The sequence below is a fragment of the Bos grunniens genome, chromosome 2, assembly GCF_055505025.1.
Source record: "Bos grunniens cultivar Pamir isolate PY7600 chromosome 2, Bosgru_T2T1.0, whole genome shotgun sequence".
NCBI classification, from domain to species: Eukaryota; Metazoa; Chordata; class Mammalia; order Artiodactyla; family Bovidae; genus Bos; species Bos grunniens.
Genome location: NC_141166.1, coordinates 52,542,724 through 52,569,570, shown reverse-complemented (window position 1 = coordinate 52,569,570; position 26,847 = coordinate 52,542,724). Strand labels below are relative to the sequence as shown.

The 26,847-nt window shown below is 38.6% G+C and overlaps 1 protein-coding gene and 1 long non-coding RNA gene across 10 annotated transcripts in view; one reads left to right on the top strand and one right to left on the bottom strand.

Annotated features, from left to right (window-relative positions):
• Window positions 1-26,847, top strand: part of SLC39A10 (solute carrier family 39 member 10) — a 162,901-nt gene that overhangs the window by 27,398 nt on the left and 108,656 nt on the right. For 4 of the 9 annotated variants that reach the window (XM_086366863.1, XM_086366881.1, XM_086366834.1 and 1 more), the window contains exon 2: window positions 11,930-12,033. The gene's annotated coding sequence lies outside the window, so the exon portion shown is untranslated. Of the gene's footprint in view, window positions 1-7,967; window positions 8,043-11,929; window positions 12,034-18,791; window positions 18,991-26,847 lie in introns of those variants that run through there. The other 5 variants (XM_086366856.1, XM_086366790.1, XM_086366831.1 and 2 more) reach the window with 3 other exon arrangements.
• Window positions 5,012-19,238, bottom strand: LOC147378102 (uncharacterized). The gene is made up of 2 exons (XR_015151313.1): window positions 18,962-19,238; window positions 5,012-5,338 (listed from the first exon to the last, which is right to left on the bottom strand). It is a non-coding gene; the product is annotated as an uncharacterized LOC147378102 (long non-coding RNA).

Sequence of the window (26,847 nt, the reverse complement as noted above, 5' to 3'; positions counted from 1 at the left end):
GGGATTCTCAAGAGTCTTCTCCAGCACCACAGTTTGAAAGCATTACTGTGATGCTGGTTTCCCTTGGAAATGAAGCGAGATCATTCAGTCATTTTTGAGATTGCACCTAATACTGCAGGTGCATTTTGGACTCTTTGGTTGTACTATGAGGGCTACTCCATTTCTTCTAAGGGATTCTTGACCACAGTAGAAGGTATAATGATCATCTGAATTAAATTCACCCGTTCCTTTCCATTTTAGCTCACTGATTCCTAAAATGTCGATGTTCACTCTTGCCATCTCCTATTTGACCACATCCAATTTACCTTGATTCATAGACCTAACATTCAAAGTTCCTATGCAATATTGTTCTTTACAGCATCAGACTTTACTCTCACCAGCAGACACATCCATGCTTGAGCATAGTTTTTGCTTTGGCCCAGCCACTTCATTATTTCTGGAGCTATTAGTAGTCGCCCTCTGCTCTTCCTCAGTAGTATATTGGACACCTTCCAACCTAGGGAGCTCATCTTCCAGTGTCATATCTTTTTGCCTTTTCATACTGTTCATGTTCATAGGATTCTCATGCTAAGAATACTGGAGTAATTTGCCATTCCCTCCTCTAGTGGACCGTGTTTTGTCAGAACTCTCCACTATGATTTGTCCCTCTTGGATGGCCCTGCAGGGCATGGCTCATAGCTTCATTGAGTTAGCAAGCTCCTTCACCACAACAAGGCTGTGGTCCATGAAGGGGCTTGCCACTTATGGAAGACTCCATTTCAGTGGATTTGATATTGCTATTTTCCTATATTCTTTTCATTCTGAAACATTGCTTTTATGTATTAATAACTTTATTCAGCTTTTCCCCTTTTCACAGAAAATCATAAATGAAAGAAGTTCATATTGCAGCAGTGTACTTTTATAACAATTATTCCTGGTGAAACTATTTAACTATATGGAATTCTGCGACCAATTTTTTTTTTTTTTAGTCTCAGGTCAGTTGTTCAGTCATGTCCAACTCTTTGCAACCCTGTGGATAGCAGCACGCCAGGCTTCCCTGTCCATCACCAACTCCTAGAGCCTACTCAAACTCATGTCCATTGTGTCAGTGATGCAGTCTCGTCCTCTGTCATCCCTTTCTCCTCCTGCCTTCAATCTTTCGCAGCATCAGGATCTTTTCAAATGAGCTGGTTCTTCACATCAAGTGGCCAAAGTATTGGAGTTTCAGCTTCAGCATCAGTCCTTCCAATGAATATTCAGGACTGATTTCCTTGAGGATTGACTGGCTGGATCTCTTTGCAGTTCAAGAGACTCTCAAAAGTCTTCTCCAACACCGCAGTTCTATAACATCAGTTTTTTGGCACTCAGCTTTCTTCATAGTCCAACTCTCATATCCATACATGACTACTGGAAAACCCATTGCTTAGACTAGACAGACCTTTGTTGGTAAAGTAATGTCTCTGCTTTTTAATATGCTATCTAGGTTGGTCATAACTTTTCTTCCAAGGAGCAAGTGTCCTTTAATTTCATGGCTGCAGTCACCATCTGCAGTGATTTTGGAGCCCCCCAAAAATAAATGCTCTCACTGTTCCCATTGTTTCCCCATCTATTTGCCATGAAATAATGGGACATTTTTTTAGTATGGTAGTGCTAAAACCTGCCTCTTTGGTTTCTCAGATTCAACTACCATATCCTTGGAAGAACAGGGCTTTGTGTAAACAGACATTGCCTGTTAGCTCTACTGGAGCATTAGCTTTACTTTTAGAAAATTGAGGGGAAAACAGATTATGAATAGAATGACAAATTCACAACAACATTTAAGACAAAAGACAGAACTAGAAAAAAATTTCCTTTTTGAGGCTGGACAGCTTTACACAACCTGTATCTCCCAGACCTCCCCTGTGATTCTATTAGTACTTTTGGGAAAACTTTGAGAAACCACCATTCAGTCAGTCTTTTGAGGATTCCTGAGGACAAATCTAAGCAGTGCAATGTGCCAGTAGCCCCAAATTACTATTTATTTACATCTGGTTTGGGGCCTTCTGGTTTGTCTTTTTATAGAAGTTCCAAGGCAGAGGGTGGCTTGGTGTGACTTTTAAGCCAGAGGTCAACAAGCTACTCCCCAAATGCTGAATCAGGTCCACCACCTATTTTTCTGCAGTCTACAGGCTCAGAATGATTTTTACATTTTTCCGTGGTTAAAAAAATTAAAAGAATATTTTATGACATGTGAACATTATATGAAATTCAAATTTCAGGCTTACAGTTTTATTTGGAACACAGCCATATTCCTTCATTTATGCATTGTCTGGGGCTGCTTTCTTGCCATAAAAGCAAAGTTGAGCAGGTGCCACAGAGACCATATGGCCTCAAAGCCTACAATATTCACTATGGATCCCTTCAGAAAATCTTAGCCAACCTCTAATCCAAGTCATGATCTTTACCACTGCCAAGTTGCAACCTGGCTGATTTAAACATAAAACATCAAGAAAATTATATTAATACACTCCAATAATGAAAGTTGTTCTGATAAGAGTTGCTGATCCTGCTATTGAAGCCTAAAAGTACAGAAACCAGGTTTCTCAATGGTAGTCAAGAAGAAAAGCTACACAAAGAGAAAACAAGAGTTATTGTGACACTTCTAAGTGATGTCTTCCAAAGGAAATGAAAAACTTTTCGATGCTATTTGCTGAGGTTTCCTTTTTCATTTCATATCAGAAACCAAAGTGCCCTAGTTTCAACCCCATGGAAACTGTAGAGACACTCCCACTTGATCAGCGGTTTTCTTTCTGAGGAATTAATGATCAGCATGCACAAGTTCAAACTCTGACCTTATTTGTCAAACTGTCTGAGACTGAATGTGCTGGGAAAATGACAAAAGGAAGGAAGCATTTTGATATATGTCTTCTGAGACTTCATCTTTGATTGCTGAAGAAAGCCATAAGAAAAGCTTTCTGGGCAGATAACCAGCTTGAATAAAGGTATTCTTTTGAATTAAAAATCTAGTTTTGATTCTATTTTAGCCAAGTCTCTTGTCTAACTAAAGTCTGGAGACTGTAGTGCTTTTTCATGGGTCCTATCCAATCTTTAAAAAAAATGAAGAACTGAATACATAATAGTATCATTTGCCTTATTGGAGTGCTTCTCAATTTTCCTGCCAATGCACATATTGGCTGATGTTCATGTGGGGTTGCTCAAGGTGATACATAATCCCAGGATCTAACACATGCAGACCCTCTTTTTACATTCAGGCTTGTAGAATACAAGAAAATATAAGGAAAGTTATCAATCCACTCATGTATATTTTAAATAAATCTCAGAACATTTACTGCAGTTTTAGGACTTGTGAACAAATTAGTTGAGACACATCTCACACAAATCAGTCACAACACCTCAGTGGAATTGAAACCATTTGGCATCACTTCAGGGTCTCCAAAGAGCTCCAGTATCATAGTCCTCTATGTCTCAACACAATACTTTGCCAACAAAGGTCCATCTAGTCAAAGCTATGGTTTTTCCAGTAGTCATGTATGGATGTGAGAGTTGGACCATAAAGAAGGCTGAGCACCAAAGAACTGATGCTTTTGAACTGTGGAGAAGACAAGAGTCCCTTGGACTGCAAGGAGATCAAGCCAGTTAATCCTAAAGGAAATCAATCCTGAATATTCACTGGAAAGACTGATGCTGAAGCTGAAGCTCCAATAGTTTGGCCACCTGATGCGAAGAACTAACTCATTAGAAAAGACTGTGATGCTTGGAAAGATTGAACTCAGGAGGAGAAGGGGATGACAGAGGACAAGATGGTTGGATGGCATCACTAACTCAATGGACAGAAGTTTGAGCAAGCTCTGGGAGTTGGTGAAGGACAGAGAAGCCTGCCATGCTGCAGTCCATGGGGTCGCAAAGAGTCAGACATGACTGAGCAACAACAGTAACAATGTCTCAACACAGAAAAGAATTCAGCAAGAGGCAAAGTGATAAGAAGTGATTTATTAGAATAGACACTTTTGAGCCTTACAAGCCAGCAGGTGAGGGGGTGCCATACCCCAAGAACTTACTGGGCTACAGTTTTACAATCAAAGGAAAAGTGAGGAGTGGGGAGAAGACCTTCTTTGACTTTCTTGAATAGACATCATGTTTCATCATTAGCTCCTCTTCCAGGTTGGGCAGGGGAGTTTTCTTGTCCCTACATGATCAAGCTAGGTCCACAAATTATTGTTTTTTTCTGTGTGCAGAAAGCATGTCCTAGAGACCATTAACTTACTGAGCTCACTGGGCAGGATGTGAGGCTCATGCCACCATTTGTTTGACTGTTTGGGGTCACATCCCATGCTTCTGTTGCATGGTTTTGTTGTTAAGCAAGCCTGCTTGTTTTTGTAGTTAAGGAGGCCTGTTTTCTTAAGTAATCATTGACTTACAGGGGTCTGCCATACTTTTTCTACTTATAATTGGGATTAACTATATTAACTATTTATAAGTGGGATTAACTGTCTAATTACCTACTTAATCTCTTCACTCTGTCCCTATCAGAATGAGAACTATGTTTAGGCAATATACCCAAAACATTGGATGCCTTGGACCTTTGGCCTCGGAGAGTAGTCTCAGGGCAGCAGTAGGGGCTTAGCATCAGTGTCATGAGATGAGGCTCCAGGAAGTCGAACTTGAACAGTCTAGTCAAGCCCACACTTGATTTCACCGCTGGCACGCTTCGCCTCTCAAACTCATTGCCCATCATTGCAGTGGCCTATTCAGTCCTATCGGACTTGGAACAAATTAGGGATCAACCTTTATCTCCGTGCCATCTCCCACAAGCCATCAAGGCTTCTCAAAATCCTCACAAACTGTTGGAAAAAAGGTTTGGTGACATCAGAATTATTTATTTCTGTGCCTGCTGTGCAGTATTTCAAGCATGTGTTTATTTTCATTAGATATAAAGGATGGTATTCAAGGTCATAGCATTTCAGAATCGTTTGCCCTGAAGTATTTAGGACAGCACGTACATCAGGAATGAGCAGCCCCCAAAATGACTGGGTGTGAAAAAACGATCATTTGGCACATAGTGCCTTCCTTTAATGAGTTTAAGAAATAGGAAAGTTCTGCTACAGTGGATTTAGGTTAAAAGGATTGTCACTTTTAAGGAGAAAACGAAATATCTTCAACCAATACACTGGCTTTAGATGTCCTCAGTTTTGGGCTTCATCAGATGTGAGCAGCAGGGTGGATCCGGCAGATCAGCAAGGGAGTGCCAGGCAGCAGGAATACGGCAGGATGCGTTAGGATAATTGTGAATCTGCGGGGAATTTTCACTCCTTAAAGAGTTGCAGGTCTAATTGCCAAAAACAGGGACACAACACTGGTCCTGAAATAAAAGAAACAAATCTTTTGAATATGAATGTAGTGGCTGCAGTGTGTTCTGCAGAAACAAGATGTCTGCTCTGAATATAAGACTTATTGTATTAAAGCTCAAGATCGAGTTAATATCAGATCTCTAGATAATCTATTCATACAATATATGTACAAACTAATTTCTGGAAATGGCCTACACTACTTGGCAGCCACAAACTCAAACTAAGGCTGCCCACAGAGTCCTGTCCATCTGGTTAGACTTTTCTACTTATGCCCCCTTTCTAGAAACAAACAGTCCTTACTTTCTGATTTTGAACAATATCCTTTCTCTTTATTTTTTCTTTTAACTGTCTTAAATATTTTCTATCAAAGTCATTTTTCTCACTTTTTCATTTTGTGTTTGCTTTCCCCATCTTACTCAGTAATTATATTACTTCAATTTAAAAGATGAATATGCTGCTTTTAAATATCCTCTTTCAAAAGAAGAGAGAGATTTGATAGATTTTTCCTAGTGTAAAAATCAATTTAGCAACATGTTGGAAAAAAAAAAAAAAAAGCATGTACCATTGATTATACTGGATTTTTCAAGTCATAGTTTCTTTTCCTTTTTTTTTTTTCTTTGCAACTTTATTGAAGTACAAGCTACATACAATAAAGTCCAATAATTTTAAGTGTATGTTTAGAGGAGTTTCAGTGAATGTAGGAAGCCTTGTAACCACTACAGAAATCAACATACAGAACACTGTCATCACTCTCAAAGACTTCCTTCCTGGCCCTCTGAAGTAAATTTCTGAGATTTCTGGATTGGAATTGTAACTGCTTTGTAATTGCAAAACCTATAAACTAGAGTTATAATTGTGTAGTCTCCAAAAGTGGTAGGAGAGTTATATTTCTCTTAGTTAATGAATCTAAATTAATCTACAAAAAATTGGTGCATTATTAATGTCCAGCTCTGCTTTCTGTCACTTCAGTTCTCTAAGAGAACTAATACCTATTTCTTCTTTTTTTATTTTAACTCCCTCCAAGGAAACCTTGATAGCAAATCAGGTCTGGCCAGTTTTGTTAGTTCTTGCCTTAAGTATAAGTGCTATCTTTAAAATCATAGAGTCCTGCTAGCAAGTCTGAGGTACTGCTAATTAGGCCAAAACATGTCTTAGCCTGAGAATTTATCTGCATAATTTTAAGTTTTAATATGTAAGAAAGCTAGCCAAGAGAACACTGTGTGTAGATTTTTTCCCCCCTTTGGTTATACCTCTTGAAAGTATTTTAACACAATTCTTTGTAAAAAACTTTCCTCTACCTCCCTGAAATCTTTTTCTTAGACAACTGCTGTAAGTGTACAAACATTACCTAACATTCTCGTCTTTAGCTCATGGTCTTCCACAATTTTCCCTTCACTGCTGCTGCTGCTAAGTCACTTCAGTCATGTCTGACTCTGTGTGACCCCATAGATGTCAGCCCACCAGGCTCCTCTGTCCACAGGATTCTCTAGGCAAGAATCCCGGAGTGGGTTGCCATTTCCTTCTCCATTCCCCTCACTTTTTCTTCTTTATTACTTCCACAGATTACTACAACCCAGGTGGGATTCTTTGTGGCTTGTTTTATAGATAATCAGGAAGAGTAATTCTGCTTTGGAATGAAGGAAAATTATTCCAAATCCAAAAACAACTGCTCTGTTTTGAGAACCTGAGAGGGATGCCACCCGTCACAGCTCTGGGGACTGGCGCTGGCCCACTGAGGCCAGTTGTGGGGACAGTTACTGGAAGTGGGTTTTGTGGGGACTTGAGCAACAGGGGCCCCAGCTAACATTCCCCAGGCTGCTACAGCCCCCAGGGTTCCACTCAGCTAGAAAGCCAGCGAGGACCCTGATCCCTCTGATGTCAAGAGGAAGAAATACATTCTTCCCCTGATAAGTGGGTTATAAATCATGATGCAAGTCTACAGTCATATGGGTCTTCTATGTCACCAATACTTAGAAATTCAGCTGGGATATTCTGGGATGGTACCTTGAGTCCCTAGTGCTAGCCTGCTTTTGAAGAACCTTTCACCTTTGTGCTTTCATTTTGAGGCTGCACAGGACCACTAACATGTTCTGCCTTGAAGCTGAAAAGTCATCCCTTCCTAAAAGGCAGGTGAATGCAGTCTGTGCAGGGCACTCTGCTGGACTAGCGTCCTCAGGTGGTAACAGCCTGTTCAAGTGTGTATGTGACTGCTCTGTAGCTACATCTGTGACCACAACCCTAGGGTCATTTTTGGCAGGAAATAATCTGTCCTGGATGTCTCTTGAGATCACCTCTGTATTATGATAGCAGATAGAGGGAAGATATAGGATGGATAAGTCTGGCAATTATCACAAGCACCATAGAGAAAGGCCATAAGCTGTGGAAACCATGTCTGCTCTTTCTTTGGCCTGTTAGCTTAAATTTCCCTTCCTTAGAGAGGTCTTCCTTTGTCAACACATCTAAATTAGAGTCCCATGTCTTTTCTTCTTACAAGTGACAATGACTGGATTTGTGTGTTTGTCTTAAGAATGTTTTCAACTATCTTTGTGAGGTATTCACAGTCTCCAAAAACAAAGCCACTACTTGATATAGTGTTGGCATTTAATAAATACTACTTGAATGAATGAATGTTTTTCGCAGCCTCTGCCAGTGGCATGAAGGTGATCTAAAATAACAAGAGGACAGAGAGTGAACAGCAGCTGAATTGTATCAAAGGTATGAATCTGTTTGATATCTTGGATTTCAGGGCTTTCCTTGACTCTGCCACCTTTTTATAGACATGAGATGCTGAGCAATTGATGTTCCAGTTTTTGTTTGTAGCTGACATCTACTGAGAATACCAGGCATTTAAGTGTTTTATTTACATATATTATGTTATATGACCTGCACAACAAGTACCCAATAAGTATGTAGAAGGTATAATTATTATTTCATTTTACATATAAGGAAATTGAGACTTGAATGTTGGGAAGGAGGTGGTGGCCACATAACTAACATAATAAATGACATAATAAATTACCTGAGTCAAACTCAGGTCTTTGTTGTTTAGTCAGTAAGTTGTGTCTGACTCTTCTGCAACCCCATGGTCTATAGCCCACCAGCTTCCTCTGTCCATGGGATTTTCCAGGCAAGAATACTGGAGTGGGTTGCCATTTCCAATCAAACCCATGTCTCTTGCATTGGCGGGTGGATTCTTTACCACTGAGTCATCAGGGAAATCCGAACCCAGGTCTATCTGACCCCAATTATCACACTCAAACATTATTAATTATGCCTTTATCTTGAACACACTGAGATGGAGCAAGAGATGTAAAATGCAAGCTTCTATTACAAACTCACTTAGTCTGGGTCTAATTACCCAGTCAACATTTGGTCTTTCCGGACAGTGGAGGATTTCCGGTTCCACCTATGTCCTAATCTAGCAAAATCACTGCCTCCCTGGCCATTATCTTATTTTCTTCCTTGTTGGTATTTACTCTTCACACTATGGGAAGAGCTATCTACCACATGGCGTCCACACCCTGGGGCCAGATTAAGTTTTTGTCACCCTCAGCAAGGCACAAGGGGTATGGTTATACAGTTTAACAACAAACAATCTTCAGTGTCTGGTCAGATGTTTTTTCCTAAAATTTTAATGATCCCTTAAAATTACCACCTTCTTTGCCTTTCAGTTTTGAAACCACTGTTATGATGGCCCAGAGCCCTTGGCGGCCTGGACATGTCAGCCACTTCCATATTGGCATAGGCAACTCCTCCTAGAACCTATTATCAGAGAAGTTTACTAAATTTCCTCACTAAAAATTACCAAAAAGTGTTTTGTAACCAATTTCATACATATCTGTGCTTCATATTTACTTGCTAGGTAGAACATTATGATAATTATATATATACATAACTTTTCCATATATGCAAATGACACTGTAACTTTTAGAATTCATTATTTAAATATGTGTGAAGGCCTAGGTGACAGGGAAGAAATAAAAGTAAACCAGTCAACTCCAAGAGGTTAAAGTCTAATTGTGATTATTCATCACAAGACCCAGATACAAGGGAATATTTTGACTTTCTGTTTCAAATCCTAATAGCCCGCCTCCCTTCATAAGCCAGTCAGACATAGGGACCTCCTACCCACAGGACGTTTGATTTATTTCTCTGTGTCCTTGTGGTGGTTTGGTAGCTTAGCTTGCACACGAAAGAACACAGGAACAAAGCAGGGGACAGAGGAGCACTGCAGAGGAGTCCATTCCCCTTCGCTGTCTCTGTCTTTCTGGATCTAGCAAATGAGGAAATTCAGGCCACTCAGTCTGACTTTTACAGATCTGAATGTGGGGTAACTTGGAAACATATAATCCAATGATTCACATAATTTTTTATGATTATGTGGACTACAAAGATATGGCTAAAGATGAACTCAAGTTTAAGCTGCATTTTATTTAGTAAAGTTTTTGTGAAGTGAAGTCGCTCAGTCATGTCTGACTCTTTGCAACCCCATGGACTGTAGCCCACCAGGCTCCTCCTTCCATGGGATTTTCCAGGCAAGAATACTGGAATGGGTTGCCATTTCCATTGTACTTGATATTTTTTGTGGGTTTTTTTTGTTGTTGTTGTTGTTGTTGGTTGTTTGTTTTTGGCCTCATTGTATGATTTTGGGGATTAGTTCCCAGCCTGCAGAAGTGAAAACACAGAGTTCTAACCATTGGACTGCCAGGTAATTCCTGTGCTTCATATATTTAAATCCTCTTGGTTATTATCCATGCTAATCAGAAAGTATTTAAAATCACAAAAACACTTCTGTCTGCACCTTGAGGCCTATACCACCAAACATTAAAAGTGGCTCATCTTTTAGGAAAAATAGAAAAAAAAGTTTTTTTTCAGGAAAAAAATACTAAAATTTCTTATACTGCAATTTGAAGTCAACCATGCTTCTCTTCTGTAGGTTGTTTTTGGTCACTATACAGTCACTGTGTAGAGTCAAGATGAAGATGTCACCTGAGACAAATGTTTTCTATGTAACCCTAAGCAAGGCCAACCCATTTATTTCAGTTCAGCAAAAATTTATCATAAGCCTAGGACCAGGCTAGGTGCTATAGGCAGAAAAGTAGACGCTAAATGAGGACCTGGGACAATATAGCAATGACGATATTATAGAGGAGATCAATTATTTAGATGAGAGAGGAAGACTTCCCCATTGGTCCAGTGGTTAAGAATCCACCCACCAAGTTCAGGAGGATCTCACATGCCACAGAGCAACTAAGCCCGTGTACCACAACTACTCAGCCTGTGCTCTAGAGCCCGAGAACCATAACAACTGAGCCCTCGCCAGGACTACTGAAGTCTGTGGACATAGAGCCAATGCTCCGTGACAAGAGAAGCCACTACAATGAGAAGCCTGCACGCTGCACCGCAACTAGAGTAGGCCCTTCTCAGTGAAACTAGAGAAAGCTTTCACACAGCAACGAAGACCCAGTGTAGCTAAAAATTTAAATAAACAAATAATAAATAAATAAATAAATGAGAGAGTATATTGCAGTTGGTGGTGGGGCAGTGGGAGGAGAGTATGATGGAGTTGGTGATAGAAGACAGTTATGATACCATTTCAATTAAGAATTCCTCCACGGGACTTCCCTGGTGGTCTAAGTGGCTAAGACTCTGAGCTCCCAATGCAGGGGGCTCCGGTTTGATCCTTGGTTGGGGAACAAGATCCCACAAACTGCAACTAAGACGATGCAGCCAAAAAAATAAGTAAATAGAATTCCTCTAGACCATGACTGCCTTGAAGGCAGCACACAGGACTGTATCAAGACCACTGGTTTTTGTTTAGGGCGTTGCTTCTCTCCCACTCAGGCTTTCTCCTTTTAGGTCTTGCTTCCCTCACCAAACGTTTAATGAAAGGGAAAATTCTTTCTCTTCAAATGCAAAATGTATTATTTGGCTAAGGGCCAGTAAGGTAGACAAACTATTCACAAAATACAGTTGAGGTAAGGACATAGTTCATGTTATGAGAAAGGATACAAATCTTTTGAGATTTCAAAGGATCACTCACAGGAATAAAAAAGGAAGGGGAGCAAGTAAAGCAGAAAAGCTAGCACATGTGTGTTGCCAGTTTAGTTTAGTCATGGTGTTAGAAAAACTCCATCCAAAAGACCTTGTTTTATTTATTTAATCAAGTAATCATTCTCTTTCTGAAACCTTTGGATGCAAGCACAGAAATGAAGGTATTCATGAAGTCAGACTTGTACTTGCCAGAAAATAGTAAGGAATGCCAATTTAATCTCAGCTACCTGAGTGAGTCCTAAGGGGAAGATGAGCTCATGAATGCATATACAGATCATTACAAAGCTGAATTAAAATATATTAAATATGGAAGTCGGATATGAACCCCTAAGGGTTATACAACGTAAAAAGGATAGTTGAAAAACAACCTGAAGATTTATAAGTGGGGAACCTAGATCCTCGCTGGCTGGGAAAACAGTTACTACTCACTCTTTAAGGAAACACATATAAAGCTTGGGATTTGAAAGCCCTAGCACTCCAACTGATCTAAATGAATGTAAATTTGCGGGGAGGACCTTCCCTTATCCTTCCTTTTGTGGTCTCCACAGCCTCTGGACCCGACAGGACCCTATAACTCTTATTAACTGAATTGGATGGAGCTAAAATAAAGACATAAACATCCTAAATCATCCACTGAAATCTTCTTAAAAGGGTAAGTTTCATTTATTTTCCAATTTTAAAAAAATTATATACTTACTTAGCAAAGTATATGCATAAGCTAAAATGTTGAATATTTATTTTAGTATTTTATTTTTGGGTGACATTGTCTTGAGCATGCCCACTCCACCACCCCACATGCACCAGAAGTGTCACATTCAGGGAGTGTGCTGTGCTAGAAAACTTTGACGTATTAATGAATTGCCATCACTAGGGGACTCAATGGGAACCAAAAGTTTACAGACTTGAAAATAAAATGAAGCGGCCGCCAATCAAAGTGAAGAAATATATAAATTCATACAAAAGAATAGGAAAAAATGTGAATTAAAGTTAAGACAATGCTGAGACTATGGAAAGCATTAAAAATTTAGGAATAGAAAGGAGATTTATGTGCCAAGACAGATTAAAGAACCATAATGTAGAAAAGGGTTTTTATATTTTTAAAAATTTTTAATGCAGGAGATAGTTGAAGATTCTCAAAAATAATACAAAAAGATTGGGACCCCCCCAAAAAATGAACTAATATTCATTAGTTCAACTATATAAATAATGAACTAACATAGACTTTTTTAAAAGTATATTTGATTTACAATGTTGGTTGATTTCTGCTGTACAGCAGAGTGACTCAGTTTTATATATATATATATATACACATTCTTTTTTCATATTCTTTTCCATTATTGTTTATCACAGGCTACTGAATACAGTTTCCTGTGCTATACAGTAAGACCTGTTGTTTATTCCTTCTCTAACCCCAAAGTCCCACTCCATCCTCCCACACTTCCTCCCTCTTGGCAACCACAAGTTTGTTCTCTATCGATATCGTTTTTGACAGGTAATGACTATTCTAAAAGTTGTGGAGAACCACAAAAGTAAACACTGAGAGTAAACATTTTGGAATAATGAAGAAAACATTTACACTGCACAGATATACATTATTAAAATTTCAGAAATATCTGCTTACTGTTTTAACTAACATGAAAAAATCAGGAAGACAAAATCTGGAAAGAAAGAAATACTGATTTGTTTCTTATACTCTTAGAAATGGACCTAACCAGACATGTTTTTAGTTAATGGAGATTAAATGATTATTTAAGAGTGGATTATTTAAGAGTGGGTCACAAGCAAATTTATCCTAGAGAATTCTGAAGCAAAAACTCAGCAATCACAAATACGAAAGAAAACCTGGATGATTCTACCTGAAAGACAAATGAGCCTCCAATGTTAAAGGAATTCCTTTTATTCTATGATATAATTTCAAATTCTTGTTTACTCTACATTCAGCAAACCGAGAATTCTACCAGTAAAAAGTAAATAACAAAGCACATCACCTTGGAATTCTGCATGTCTTTAACTGAAAAGAATCATTAGCAATACTGTAACTAAAGACCCAGGTACAATTCTTTCAGTAACAAATTCTGACTTAATTTGAAAGTAAATAAACTAATTTCAGACTGTAAGTTTCGGAAGGGATAAGGCACTAAGAATTTCAATCTTGTTCAGTGCTTTTCTTCCACAGAGACAAATTAAAATGAAATGGGGGAGAAAAGTCCTGGAAAGAAAAAGCATTTAGTACATTTTTTAGTTCTTTGGTGTAAAGAACTGGTCATCAGAGTGGAATTTTACTAATCATTGGATTCTAGTCCGCTTATTTAGGTTCCATCTTGTATAAGCAGAACATCCCATGTTTGTATGTTCTTTTCTTTGAAATAATTCCACAGTTAGGGTCAGTTATTCTTTGAAAGGCTTTGTGCTTGCTTGTTATTCCTGGTATAACAGAAATGTTAGCCAATGTACCTTTAAAGTTTAAAAGACCAGCAAATGTAATTCAATATGTGAGCTTTAAAGTTCTTTTTGTTATCTTACTTGGCATTTACCCATACTTTTTACTAGCTTCACTTTTTACTTAAATGAGTAAATTTTATTTTTTATGCGGTAATTTGAATCCATAATAACAATTTTGTAGATGCTTACACATGTGTGTGTGTGTGCATGTGTAACAGAGGAAATCAACATCTCTCTCATGGACACCTATTTAGAAGTATTCACTAACATACTGAGGTATTATCTATGTCACAGTAAAGATGAGTCATCAGCCTTTGCCTTCAAGGAGATTACCATCTATTTTAGCTGATCTAATTTACAATTTATATTCTTTTCATAGGATGAAAGATTAATTAAGTTTTTTATGTATTGAGTAGGGCACCTCTCCTGAGAGGTCAGGAGATAAAAGGATTTTGAAGTCCGATGGACCTGGGCTTGAACCTCAGCTATGCACTCTTAGGACTTTTGTTTACTGAAAGCTGAGATTTCCACTTATAAAATGGGGATGCTAATTTTTAGCTTACAGAGGTGTCAAGAATGTTGTGTAATAATAATACATATAAAACATCTATCACCATAGATGTGCTTAGTCACCAAGTCATGTGCAACTCTTTGTGACCCCATGAACCACCAGGCTCCTCTGTTCATGGGATTCCTCAGGCAAGAATACTGGAGTGAGTTGCCATTTCCTCCTCCAGGGGATCTTCCCCATTCAGGAATCTAACCCACATCTCCTTCCTGCATTGGCAGGTGGATTCTTTACCACTGAGCTACCTGGGAATCCCATCACCATAGATCAGATCAGATCAGATCAGTCGCTCAGTTGTGTCCGACTCTTTGCGACCCCATGAATCGCAGCACGCCAGGCCTCCCTGTCCATCACCAACTCCCGGAGTTCACTCAGACTCACGTCCATTGAGTCACTGATACCATCCAGCCATCTCATCCTCTGTCTTCCCCTTCTCCTCTTGCCCCCAATCCCTCCCAGCATCAGAGTCTTTTCCAATGAGTCAAATCTTCGCATGAGGTGGCCAAAGTACTGGAGTTTCAGCTTTAGCATCATTCCTTCCAAAGAAATCCCAGGGCTGATCTCCTTCAAAGCCCTACATTTTTAGCCTCTCCCATCTCCATATATGTTATTTAAATACTCAATTTGATAATTGTCCATAATTTCCTCCATTAATTTTGGTCCAGGATTTTTAAATAATTTCATAAATGCAGCCAGGTTGTAACTGGCTGTACTTTGGGTAGTGAATGAGGCAGCAATCCAGTTGTTTCAAATTCAAAGAACATATTGGAATGCAAGAGCCTGAAGCTCAAGAGCCCCACCACAACCCTCACACATCATCACCCCAGTCACAGCCTCCACTGTTAGAAATGGTCTGCCAGGGTCAGGAATGCCCCCAGGGAGAAGAACAGGAGAAAAAGATTCTTTGTGTTTCTAAAAATCCTGGGGAAATGTGGCTAAGGAGATACGGATTTGTTTTCCCAGTGTTCTCTTTAAAAAAGGGGGGCACATAAATTATATCAATAGAGTTTGACTAGAAATAAATATTGGGGCTTCTCAGCCTTCTGGCCCCAACATACCAGATCCATTGTGTAGCTTTTCACAGAGAACACAAAGAGAAGTCTTTTCATTCCTGGACAGCTCTCCCTCCTTTCCCATTTTATTGAATTCTATTGAACCATAAGGGAAGTAAGCCTAAGGCCAAACTTTAATTGTGTATCTGAAACCCAGATAGTCAACTTCCTTTTTGTCCTCCCGGTCACTCTTTGTCATGGTCTCCCTCAAAAGAGAATCGGGATACTTGCTATAATGATTGAGAAGACAGAAAGGTGTCCCTAATCAAGAAATCTTGAAACTTAACCAAAGTCCTCAAACCCTACTAGTCTAGGGGGAAGACTTTGTCATTCTTTAATTCTCCTCTTTCTACATCCGCCTGCAATATGGGAGACCTGGGTTCGATCCATGGGTTGGGAAGATCCCTGAAGGAGAGCATGGCAACCCACTCCAGTATTCTTGCCTGGAGAATCCCCATGCACAGAGGAGCCTGGTGGGCTATAGTCCATGGGGTCGCAAAGAGTCAGACATGACTGAGAGACTAAGCACAGCACACAGCAGGAAAGAACTAGGAAGTCCTGGGGTAGTGTGGGGTAGCTGTAGAAAGAGGCAGTGAGAATCACTGTGGTTGTTAAGTTCAGACACTTTTGGGCTTCCCTGGCGGCTCAGATGGTAAAGAATCTGCCTACAATGCAGGAGATCTAGGTTCAGTCCCTGGGTGGGGAAGATCCCCTGGAGAAGGAAATGGAAACCCAAGAATACTCAGTATTCTTGCCTGGAAAATCCTATGGACAGAGGAGCTTGATGGGCTAAATAGTCCATGGGGTGGCAAAGAGTCGTATATGACGGAGCCACTGACACACACACGATGATTTAGGGAATGTTAAAAAAGAAAATTCCATGGATGTAGGAGCCTCGTAGGCTATAGTGCATGGGGTCACAAAGAGTCGGACATGACTGAGTGACTTCAGTTTCAGTTTCAAAAAGGATAACCCTGGGTGAAAGGAAATTTTTATGTATTTTTCAAAATGAGACTATCTCTCACTTTTGTTGAAACTGTTGGTATTTTGGTGGAGAATTTCTAGCTTGTTTTTCCTCTCTGCATTGTGAGTTTTCTTTAAATTTCATTTAAGAAAATTTAAATGCAAATAACATACATAAAGTGTATAAGTCTTAGTGAATAACTCAGTGAATTTTTATACATTGCTGTATCTGTATAATTCAAGCAGAACAGTACCTTAGGATGTTTTTATCACTCATGGAAGGCTCCCTGAGTCACTTCCCAGTCAATAACCCCTCCATGATAAACATTCTTTGAACTACTTCTAAATTTTGCCTGATTTTGAATTTCCTAGGAATTAAACCACAACTGTACTTTCTTGGTATATGGTTTATTTTGAGCAAAATTAAGTCAATGAGGTTCATACATATTGTTTTATATATCAATAATTTGTTCTTTTGCTTTATAGTATTCCATTGTGTGAATATACAATTTATCCTTCCCTGTTGATGAATATTTGTGTTGTTTCCATTATTTGGCTGTTTTTAGTAAAGTTGCCTTGAGCATCTCCACTGTGGATTCTTAATTTTCTCCAGGCCTCTTCTCTGTAGGATATGTTGAGTAGAATTGTGGAGAGGATTTACAGGCACCAGTTACTCTTGTTCCAGGTTTATTCTTTGGGTTACCTTGGTACCAGAATTCAAATTAAAAGGAAAAAATAATAGGGAGGGAGGAAGAAAGAAAGAAAAGAAGGAAGGAAGGAAATGTGTAGGCATGTCAGTATAAAACTTAAACTCATAATTCCCACTTTATAGAGGTATTTGATCATCTTAATTTGCAGTGGCTAAATAAGTAATGCTTACATGATTACAGACATCTTTACCTCACTCTTGGAAATAATCCATGCCCTCTGGAAATGATTTAAAGAGCTTTGACATATCCCTTTAAGATGTGATAAAGTCATAGTGTCAAGTACAATTTCCAGAGCCAGGTTAACTAGGAAGGTTAGTTGACTTTGAGTATTTTTCCTAAAAGTTTTTTGTATTTTTTTTAACTTCAAGAAGAGTCCAAACATTTAAACAAACAAACTCCCAGGGAGACTATGAAAAACAGTGAAATGTAGTTAGTCACTCTTTTATGAAGCTTTATTGCTGACTTTTTATCTTTTGATTCCTTATTCTACTTCCCCCCATATTTTTCCACTTTTGTTGTTGCTTAATCTTGCTTCCTCAAATGTGAAAAGTCATTAAATGTTCAACTTAGTTCCCTTGAGCCCTAGAATCTACTACATTAATAAGTTATCTAAACAATTACCTAAACACTATCCCTTTTTAAATTTTATATATAGATCATCTTAGAAACTGGTCAGTTACAATAATCAGTGCATGGTAATTAGCAAATTAATTTTCAACAGTTTTTTCTTATTACAGAGAACTTCCTATCATTAGGATAGTTCTTAATTGTGTCTTCATTTTGGGAATGTTGGCTTATTTTTAATCGTATTCTTGTTCAGTTATGAGGAAATATACATATTGTATGTAACATCATCGCTCAGTGTTTGAAATCAGATTATAGTCATTTTCAATGAAGTTCATGCCAAATGAAGCTTGAGAGTTTTCATGAGAAATCGAGTTATATTAAGCCACAGAACCTCTTAAGAGAGCCACTTGGTACTGTACAATAAATTGCAAATGATATGAAAACAGTAACAAATAGCTGTGCAAACATGAGGAGCCAAATTCTGGACACCAACTCTTTAATTAAAAAGAGTTAATCTAAAAAAAAAAAGACAAAAGCAAAACAACAACAAGAAAAACTTGTTAATTTCAGGGTTTAGCAATCATGGGTAAAAGTTTAAAATGTGCTTAGAATTTGCCTATGACATTGGCCACCAGCATGTAGGGCTGGATAAGTGAAACTTTGAGTGTTTTGCCTCACCTTTGGAAACAGTTTTATTTAAAGAAAGAATGGAAAGTATACAGGCCAAAGTTAAGAGAAAAGTATTTGGGTGAAAGGCAATGGACATAGAACTGCATTAGATAAATATGGAAAAAGCTTGGCAAATCTTGTGTTGCTTCGAAGGACATTTTTGAGTCTCCTGTGTCTTCTTTAAAAACCACATTAGCAGAACTCTTTCCATCTGGGAAAGAGTTCTCTGTCCTAACTGACACAGCAAGGCCAGCTCTCAGGCTTCCCTTTGTATTAAGCTGTCAGGAAATAGTCCTTTGTTAGTTCTGTAGTTCTGGATCCAAAAAGGCTGAAGTGATAAAAATATAAATTGTGATTCTATTAAAAAAAACACTTTGGCAAGAGAGCTGGTTTTAAATTCCTATGATAGTTTTCAGCTTGTTCAAGGTTCCCATTCAACATTTACAATTGACTCAGTGTTAAGGAGAAAAAACCTGTTGATACAGCTCCTTTAAGAGCTTTGGTTTCAAAACCACCATGCAGATAGCACGCATTCCTGTGGCGGGAGGCTGAAGGCAAAACGGAAGCCTTCCCGGTTCATTCAAAGAAGGAGAAAGAAACTGAACTTACCTCCCAACAGGTGAAGTTAAGCATGCCCTGTAAGTGGATTGATTTATTCTTCACAGTGAAGTTCTGTTCACAGGGAGTTTGAGGAGTATGCTTTCTCACCCAATACCCTTCTATTCTGCTACTGCACTCGACAGCCCCCAGCTCACTGGGGATATTTATTCCTTCTTCAGAGATGCCTTTCTTCTGCCTTAATGATAGTACTTTTTTCTCTTTCTATTTAGCTCAGAAGGAGAATTTTTTTTCCCCTTTTCCTTCTGTTTTTGGTGGCTTGTCTGATACATTGCATTCTTTCTCTCTCTCTCTCTTTTTTTTTTTTTTGCTTTTTAGTTACTATGCTCAGTGCACATCTTAAAAACAAATGCATTATCAAAATAATACAAAATAAATGCATGCTCGAAAATAATAATGGGTTTGATCCCTGAGTTGGAAAGATCCCCTGGAGAAGGGAATGGCTGCCCCCTCCAGTATTCTTGCCTGGAGAATTCCATGGACAGAGGAGCCTGATGGGCTACTGTCCATGGGGCTGCAAAGAGACAGACACGACTGAGCGGCTAACACTTAAAATAATAAAGGGATAATATAACTGTTCTCAGTGATTATATTCTTTGAGCATTTAAAGTTTTGAAAGTGCTGAGAAATTTCTTAAAAAAAAAAAAACTGGAAAACTTCTAACAGAAACAAATTTTGTGAAGCTTTTAATTTTTGTCCTTATGAATTGTTTATAAAAATACCTACTGTTTCAGAAATATGAATGTTTTAGCATAGTGGAGGTTCAATAGATTAAGGCTTTGACTGATTTTGCATTTGCAATTACTCTGTACATTTATCTATGGAGTGACTTTTATATATTTAAGCAGAGGTAGATAAAAATGTTAGACAATGCAACAACTTAAAAAAAAATAAAAGAATAACATAACAGTTGCTGATAATCCAGTGGTTAAGATTGAGTGCTCCCAACGCAGGCGCCCGCAGATTCAATCTCTGGTCAAGGAACTAAGAAAGGAAGGAATAGTGCTCAGTCTTGTCTGACTCTGCAACCCCATGGACTGTAGCCTGCCTGGCTCCTCTACTCATGGAATTTTCCAGGCAAGAATACTGGAGCAGGCTGCCATTTCCTACTCTAGAGGGTCTTCCCAACACAGGGATTGAATCATTGTCTCTCTTGTGTCTCCTGCACTGGCAGGCAGATTCTTTACCACTGGGTCACCTGGAAACAGGGAACTAAAATCCCACATAAGAAAAAAAGAAAAAAAGAGTTGCTGATATTATTCTTTGAAAGTCATGTCCTAGTATTGCTATTTAAAATTTTTAAACTGTTATGAAACTCCACAGCAAAATTGAAACCAGAGGTGTGTGGTAACCAGTTCTGAATTACTCCCCCTCCCTGGGTTTGCTCTCCAGTCTCAGTGGTTCTTGATATTCAAAGACAGGCTCCTGAGCTGCTCGCAGTGTCCAGCTGGAGCCACGGGCTGATCTGACTCATCCACACTTTTATCTTCTGAGATCATTCATTTTAGGAACAGTGACATCAGTTTTCCAGGAGGCTGGCTGACTAGGATTACCACCAAAGGAATGAAATCAAAGGACTTGGAATAGTACTTGATTCATAGTAGGAGCTTGATAAGCATTTGTTGGATAAAAGTTTTCAACTTTCTTTTATACCAGTTATATTCCTAACCAGATCATGAGGGAATGAGTTTTCTTTTTTGTTTGTATTGCAGTTATAAGCCTCGCTTAAAAAATACGGTGACTTGACATTGTTCAAATTAAGTAAAAAGGTTTTACTCTAGCATTCCAAGCCCTCCAAACCTTCCTCGCTTTATTTTCATCTTATCCTTAAAATTTTGCTTCAGGGAGATGGGGAAGGAAAGTTGCTGAGCTGGTGGTGCTCCAAAATCCTGCCCACCTAAATCAGAGCAGAGTTTCATATTGAATTTTGTCACACATACAGTGTTGTTGACTGGGATGGTTTAACTGCTCAAAATAAAATTTAAGTAACTATCAAAAATCGACATTAAAAAACTTCTGCCTTAGAACAATATAAGCCTTAGACAAACCCTGATAATTCACTATCCCCTCTCTAGCAACTTGCCAGGATCCAGTCACCTTTTGACGGCTTCCACCTGATCTCAGTTACTTGCATTTTTGCCAGCAGTAGCAGTATAAGTGGCAAAATTAGAACGTTGACAACTAGAACATGCATGCCCTCTGGGAAATGCTGATACTACTTAATGAATGGTCATTCCCTTGGAAAAAGACAAAGTTGTTTAGAGCAGAGCTTCTTGAACTTGCCAGAGTGTACCAGAAGCACTGGAGGTATCTTCACAATTCGGATTCTGATTCTGTAAATCCAGGGTGGGGCTGGAGTTCTGCATTTTTAATGAGTCACTGGTAATGAGACCTGTCCTGGTCCACATTACTGTTACCCGGGCAGTTTCTTAAAACTGCAGATGCCTGGGTTCCTCCTCCATTTTTATCCTCCTATCCCCTTCCTTACCCCTGGTGAACTGACCTGCATTATGGTCTTAGCATAAGGATTTTTTTACTTTTTAATCTCCCAAGTGATGCTACTATCCAGCCAAGCTAATATACCTCTAGATCTTGTTTTTAACCAGTTCCACTTGGCAATCCATTCACTGGCATGCCTCAGCTGCCTGACCCCTGTACATATTTGATTTTGTGCATTAAATAGCCCACCCTTTCTTGAAGAAATCACATGGGTTTTTCAAAACCCCTTTGCAAATATTACTGCATTTATCAGATATATAACATGTTAAAAAAATTCTTCTTGCAGTCTCCTTGCTCTAAGTCTCATATAACTAAATTTGTAACTCCTAAGGCAATGACCTCTTTCTGCCTTATAATTATATGGGTGTTTATCTACCTCCCTAGTTGATAAGCTACCTAAAGGCAGACATTGTCTCACCACTTTTATCTTTCCCTGCAAGCAGGACTTCTCTACCCCCATCCCCACACAGTGCCCTGAGCACACATGTCTTCACTCAACAAACATTCATGAGCTGATGTGCCAAGCAGCCCGGGCTTTGGTGAGACAAGCAGAAGACGATGCATTCCTCCCTGCTTCTAGAGCTTCACAGTCAAATGAGGAAGACAGATATTCACAAGTAATTTGCAAAAACTAACATTAAGAGTTTGACTGAGACTTGAGGGAACCTGAACTTTTCCAGATTAGAAAGAATGTCTTTTGGAGGAAGTGATTAAGGCCTGACACATGTCCAGGTAGAGGTTGGGAACAAGAGTAAATAACATTTCAGAGAGAGAAAACTAGCATTTATATGATTTTTTAAAATAAATTACACTTTTTTCAACTGAAAAATCTTACTACCCCTAACCTCTGCCCACTAAAGTCCCCAGAGAGGTGCCAACTATTATTAGTGTCCAGTGAATCTTTTCAGAGTCTTCTCCTTAAGTATGTTCAAACAAATGTACACTAAGCACTGTGTTTTCACCTCTGAACCATGCTCTTTCCCCCTTCACAGTTTTTTTTCTGTATTTCTTCTCATTTCAGTACAGAGAGTGCTTCTTTAGTTTTCATAAGAAAACATTGTCTTTAAACTGAACAGTATTATATTGTGTGCATGTGTTAAGTATATCCCCAATAGATGTGTTGCTTGTAATATCTTATTATTGCAAACAATGCCACAATGAATAACCTCGTAATCTAGATATTTTTCACACAGGAAAGTTTATCTATAAGATAATTGATCCAAAGAGAAACTGTCGATTCATGAGCGTATGCATGTGTGATTTTGTTCTGTTAGATTGCATCCCATAAGTAATGTATCATTGTACATTCTTACCAAAAATATATAAGACCTCTTTTCCCTACCAGCTCTCATTAGTATGTTATCAAACTTTTCAATGTTTTTCAGATCTAACAGGTAAAAGTGATATCTTAATAGTTTTAATTTGAATTTCTCTCATGAGTGAAGTTCAACAGCTTATGTTTAAGAGCCATTTATATATATATATTTTCTGTGAACTTGTTTTCTTATTGCTTATCATTTTTATATTCAGTTGTTTAGTAATTTTCTTACTGATTTTTAAAGGCTCTTTATATTTTCACTTTTTGAATGTGAATACTAGTATCTATTAGTCTTTTGCATTTGTTTATAGTGTTGTGCATTTTTGTTAGTGTTTGCTTGTTTGTTTTTACCTTGTTGGATTTGATTTGGGAGAAATAGAGGAAGAAGAGAAGTGGCAAAAGAGGGGACTGAAAAGGCAGGAGATACATATTAAACGGTGGAGACAATGTGATTTTTTAAGGACAAAAATGACTTGATAAATGTTCTGAGAAAGGAGGGAACGACAGATTGGAAGCGAGAAGTCAAAAACTATCATAGTCTAATCCAGAAGTGTTGAATACCTGAACTTGGGTAGTAGAGTGAAATAGAAAGGAAGGGCCATTTTAAGAGATAAACTCAGCAGAACTTGGAAACCAATTAATTGTACATAATGAAAGAGAAGGTAGAAAAAAAATCTATTGATCTCTCAACCTTGGGCAACCTTGTAGTGGTGCTGAGACCTAGTCAGAGAACTTAAGAGAAGGAACAAATTTAGGGAGGAAAAGACAACAAAAAGAATGCTGCTGCTGCTGCTGCTGCTAAGTCGCTTTAGTTGTGTCCGACTCTGTGCAACCCCATAGACGGCAGCCCACGAGGCTCCCCCGTCCCTGGGACTCTCCAGGCAAGAACACTGGAGTGGGTTGCCGTTTCCTTCTCCAATGCATGAAAGTGAAAAATGAAAATGAAGTCGCTCAGTTGTGTCCAACTCTTAGCGACCCTATGGACTGCAGCCTACCAGGCTCCTCTGTCCACAGGATTCTCCAGGCAAGAGTACTGGAGTGGGGTGCCATTGCCTTCTCCAATAAAAAGAATGAGTTTGATTTTAAGCTTTTAGATATCAAAATGAGTTTGGTTTTAAGCTTTTAGATATCAGTACTATATTTGAAGCGTTTCCCTGGTGGCTCAGTGGTAAAGAATCTGCCTGCCAATGCAGGAGATGCAGGTTCCATCCCTTGGTTGGGAAGATCCCCTGGAGGAGGAAATAAAACCCACTACAGTATACTTGCCTGGGAAATCCCATGGACAGAAGTAACCTGATGGGCTGCAGTCCATGGGGTCGCAAGAGTCAGACACAACTTAGTGACTAAGCAACACTATATTTGAACTCTTTGCATTTACCTGCCACTGGGCAAAGATTCTGATGTATTTAGGAATAAATATATAATTTAATGTTGATTCATACAAGGTAATTACTTGAGGAAAGAAATTACATATAGAGATGCTAGAGAAAAGGTCTATGAATTCCCAGTATAAAAGATGACTGCCTCTGAAATTGTGGGAAAAGATAAATAGAGCATGTAATAATAAAAACAACAAAAGCTGATACAAGTCTACATAAACTATAACAGGAAGCATGAGGCAATCTTAACAATAATAATTTAGCCTTTGTTCCACATGCCAGTCCCAGCACATTATATCTGAACTTGGGCTCCAGGACTTTAGGCACTTAAATCCTGGTGAACATTCAAAGAGCAAGAAAGATAATTAAAAGGTTAGAAATAATAGCTGAGGCATGAAATAAATGTACTTGAGTTGGCCTGGAGAAGAGGAGAAAAAATGGTGACTCTATTCACAATAGATGAAGCCACTGGAGAAATAAGTATTTGCCCAGAGTTCAGAAAAGGAGTAAATTGTAAATTGATATACATGAGATAATGGGGCAAAACTTTCTGAGATGAAGGTTAAGTATTAGATGACAGTCACATTTAGTAGTACAAGTTATCTGGAGGTTGTGAAATCTTCTGTCTGTGAGTCTTTAAAGCATAGAGAGCTACATGGGAAATCTTCTATTTAGCAAATAACTCTGTACTTAAGAATCCAGTTCCTGATCCTGTCAGCAAAAATCCAGCACAAATCTTGTGCAAGTTGCTGCCGTAAGATCCCTATTCTAGAAGGCCATCTCCACCATCAGGGCCCCTTCAAGAGCCATTTATTTATTCTGTGATATTTTTAAATGATACACATGAGACATTATTTTGCATGCTAAGAATGGGCAGAGAGTGAATAAAAGAGAAGAAAGAATGTATCCAAAGCTGATAAAGTAGGACCCTGTTATCAAGTACTGAGCAACTAGCTGCTCACCTCTAAAACCCACTTTCTTGAAAAGCTATCTCTTGTCATAGTTCCCACTTCCTAGATCCTTCCTCTGATTCCTCCCAAATTCCTGCCTGAGTCTGGTATCTCAGCGGTCAGTGCAGGGCACTTGGGGATCCACTGCTCCAAAAATAAGTAGAAAATTCAAGAGTCTGGATTTAATATTTTTCAAATAGAACACAGACTGTCTGTAGTTTTAATTTGTCTCAGAATCATTCAAGACATAATTTATTCACTGAGCTTCCTTATTTCCTTTTGACTATCTGCTCTTTGACAGTCACCAGTGAATGTGACAAAAGATGGTGGTTTTTGAAGATTTATTTTAATAAAGAGAGTAAATTTTAATTGCTCAGATAGGCAAAATCAGAATATACATCGTGTAGGTACTCTGTTTATGTAATACATATAGATATGTATTTTTAGATGCTTAGTAATGCAAAATACTTGGAAGGAAAGCTGCTACCAGAATACATGTTTAGAAATTAGCTGAATGTTTTTTACAGGCGTATTTAGAATTGGAAATCGATTGCCATATGGATTGTGAATTCTTTGATTTCTTTGAAGATAGTATTTGATGGAGTTAGTGTCCTTGGCACTGAAGTCAGTGTAGGAGCACAGGACTGTTTCCATCTTTGGAGAAGTCAGCCATGCTGAAGTCAGCCATGCTGATTTATAAGTTACCTGTAGGACAGAAAGACATGTTCCCCCCATAATTTTTATTTACAGATGCCCTATATCACTTGATCCAATTCTCCAGATAGAGGGCCTGGCAGTAGCAGAAGGTAGGATTAAGGAGAAAATTGTAAGGTCAGTGAGATCAAAAAGATCATTTTACTGGTAATTTCTCCAGCATTCAGAGATGTGCAAACTAACCAGAATAAATTTGTAGCAGAAAGTAGGAAGCGACCTAGCACTGGAACTGAGTTTGGCTTGGAAACGATAGATTTTTTAACTGTGCATAAATAGGCAGACTTTGATGACTATTTGAGAACATAAAATGTAAAGTGTTGGGGGAGGGATCCAGAAATCCCCAAATTGTGTTTTTATAGAACAATTATTTATGACCATAATAAATCCAATGATCAATTTCCCAAGCATAGTAAAATATGCCAGGTGATTAATAAACATTAGCCAGTTAAATCTTCATAGACATTTTGCAATGTAAGGAATATTTACAGAAGAAAAACCTGAGGCTCAGATAATAATTTTCCCTACTTAGAAAATGGCAGTGCTGGCATTCAAACTCAAATTTATCTGGTTCCAAAACTGTTCTATGAAGACCTACAAGACCTCTTAGAACTAACACCCAAAAAAGATGTCCTTTTCATTATAGGGGACTGGAATGCAAAAGTAGGAAGTCAAGAAACACCTGGAGTAACAGGCAAATTTGGCCTTGGAATACAGAATGAAGCAGGGCAAAGACTAATAGAGTTTTGCCAAGAAAATGCACTGGTCATAACAAACACCCTCTTCCAACAACACAAGAGAAGACTCTATACATGGACATCACCAGATGGTCAAAACTGAAATCAGATTGATTATATTCTTTGCAGCCAAAGATGGAGAAGCTCTATACAGTCAGCAAAAACAAGACCAGGGGCTGACTGTGGCTCAGACCATGAACTCTTTATTGCCAAATTCAGACTGAAATTGAAGAAAGTAGGGAAAACCACTAGATCATTCAGGTATGACCTAAATCAAATCCCT